Consider the following 2,855-nt stretch of genomic DNA (forward strand, 5'->3'; position numbering starts at 1 on the left):
AGCTTCTGGAAATATGTCACACTTAATCCTCAGGGAAACCTTGAGAGGTAGGAATTTTCACTATTCTCTCTTGCAAAATATGGGCTGCAAAAACAGGCTTCAAAGAATGTAAGAGATGCAGATTAAAACCTCCATCAGAATCGAAGGTAAGGGTTTTCTGTTCATTGCCCCATCACTACCAGATCTTGTACTTGAAAATAATGGTCCACTGGTGAGATACACTGAGGAGCCCCTCACCCAGTGGGCCATCTCTGGGCCTCTGCATTCTGTAGCTATGGAGTAGCTATGGAATAGTTTTTTCTTTGTATGAGGTTACCCATCAAACTGACCTTTGACCACCTTACTGAATAAATAATACTCATGCAAAATTCTGGAATCCTTTTTTTTTTTTGAGATGGAGTCTCACTTTGTCACCCAGGCTGGAGTGCAGTGGCTCGATCTTTGTAACCTCCACCTCCCGGGCTCAAGCAATTCTCCTGCCTCAGCCTCACGAGTAGCTGGGATTACAGGTACCTGCCACCATGCCAGGCTAGTTTTTGGTTTTTGTTTATTTTATTTATTTATTTTTGAGACAGAGTCTTGCTCTGTTGCCCAGGCTGGAGTGCGGTGGCACTATCTCGGCTCACCACAACCTCCACTTCCCAGGTTCAAGCGATTCTCCTGCCTCAGCCTCCTGAGTAGCTGGGACTATAGGCGCCCGCCACCATGCCTGGCTAGTTTTTGTATTTTCAGTAGAGACAGGGTTTCACTATGTTGGTCAGGCTGGTCTCCAACTCCTGACCTTATAATCCACCCACCTCAGTCTCTCAAAATGCTGGGATATAGGCGTGAGCCACCACACCCAGCCTGGAATCCTTTTACAATGAATAAAACATAAAGTTTTAGAATAGGCAACAGATGCACAGCACAACATTCAAAATGTACAGGAAGGTATAGTTCCTTTGGCCGGCCCTGTCAGCAACCAGACCACTCAGAGGCAACCACTGTTAATGGTTTTTTGTGTATCCCTTTTTTTTTTTTTTTTTGAGATGGAGTCTTGCCTCCCGGGTTCAAGCAAGTCTCCTGCCTCAGCCTCCTGAGTAATTGGGATTACAGGTGCCTGCCGCCATGACCAGCTAATTTTTGTATTTTTAGTAGAAACGAGGTTTCATCATGTTGGCTAGGCTGTTCTTGAATTTCTAACCTCAGGTAATCCGCCCACCTTGGCCTCCCAAAGTGCTGGGATTACAGGCATGAGCCATCACGCCAGTTCTTGTATATCCTTTTACAAGATGCTCTGGCATCTTTATTAGGCTGATAAAACACTATACCAACAAAACACAAAATATGCATAAAATTCTGTATTGATTCATTTTACTTCATGCTGTGCCTAAGCTGTGCCAAGCCCTGTGTTGGATTCACAGATAATACATGGTCTAGAGCCCCCAAGGGTGTGCACGGTGTGTGCATATGTGTGTTAAGAGCGTGTGAGGGTGGCTCACGCCTGTCATCCCAGTGGAGGCTAAGGTGGGTGGATCACTTAAGATCAGGAGTTGAAGACCAGCCTGGCCAACATGGTGAAACACCGTCTCTATTAAAAAATACAAAAATCAGCTGGGCATGGTGGCCCACGCCTGTACTCCCAACTACTCGGAGGCTGAAGCACTAGAATCACTTGAACCTGGGAGGCAGGGTTGCAGTGAGCCGAGATCGGGCCATTGCACTCTAGTTTGGGTGACAGAGCAAGACTCCCTCTCAAAGAAAAAAAAAAGAGAGAGAGAGAGGATGGGGCAACAGGTATCAAGGGTTGATACCTTGATACTCCAGCTTGGGTGACAGAGTAAGACTCCATCTCAAAAAAAAAAACAAAAAGTTCTAAAAGCCAGTTTTTTGTTTGTTTTTTTTATTATTTGAGATGGAGTCTTGTTCTGCCGCCCAGACTGGAGTACAGTGGCACGACCGCAGCTTTTGAAACCTCCGCGTCGGGGGTTCAAGCAATTCTCCTGTCTCAGCGTCCTGAGTCGCTGGGACTACGGGCGCCCGCCACTACGCCTGGCTGATTTTTTTATTTTTAGTAGTGGGGGGTTTGGTCAGGCTGGTCTCGAACTCCTGACCTCGTGATTGGCCTGCCTCGGCCTCCCAAAGTGCTGGGATTACAGGTGTGAGCTACCACACCTGGCCAGTTATTTTTCACTTTAAACATCTCAGGAAAGACCTAAAGTATCCTCAGGGTTTACACTCACAGTCCCTTGATTCCTGTACATTCCAAGATTTGTGGGAAGGAAAAGTACTAAGCTTGGAGTCAGGAGGCCTGATTTTTCTTCCTTTCACCAAGTTTCTCTGGTTCAGTTTCATGATCCCTATAGCAACGACTAGCAACATTGTCTGGCATTTAGTAGGTAGCTTTTCATTCGCAGGTTGAGTCTTTTCTTGGTCCTGTTGCAGGCAGGGGGTAATCCTGCCCTGGCTGCATAAGAGTGCAGAGAGGATCAATCGCAGAGCCTTTCCAAGAGAAGCAAGTCAGTCAACTCCTCTACTGAGCTTCCCACGAGGAAGCTGGATCCCCTATCCTAACCATGGTCACGTCTGAGGGTCGCCGCCGTTAACAGGGAATGATATGGCCCTTCCTCCCCCACTTCCCCCTTTCTTCTCCTCTTTCAACACTCGAAAACAAACTATTTCATGGAATTGAGCTCTCCACTCCTACCGCACAGCGCAGGACCCACGCGGGCCCAGAACCGTCGCGGCTTGCTAGTTCCCACCCCTCCCGTCCTGGAGGACCGTAGGTGGACGCTCTTGCAGAGCGCCTCTCGCTGGTTGGGGCGGGGGTGGGCGGAGCCAGCGCCGTCTGGGCTGTGGAAGCGGAGGGTGGGGAC

The 2,855-nt window shown here is 48.4% G+C and overlaps 1 long non-coding RNA gene across 1 annotated transcript in view; it reads right to left on the reverse strand.

Moving 5' to 3' along the window:
• Window positions 1-2,855, reverse strand: part of LOC110568221 (uncharacterized) — a 29,801-nt gene that overhangs the window by 26,381 nt on the left and 565 nt on the right. The window lies entirely within an intron of this gene.

The sequence above is a fragment of the Aotus nancymaae genome, unplaced genomic scaffold (assembly GCF_030222135.1).
Source record: "Aotus nancymaae isolate 86718 unplaced genomic scaffold, 86718_ANA_hifiasm-v0.15.2.pri h1tg000072l, whole genome shotgun sequence".
NCBI classification, from domain to species: Eukaryota; Metazoa; Chordata; class Mammalia; order Primates; family Aotidae; genus Aotus; species Aotus nancymaae.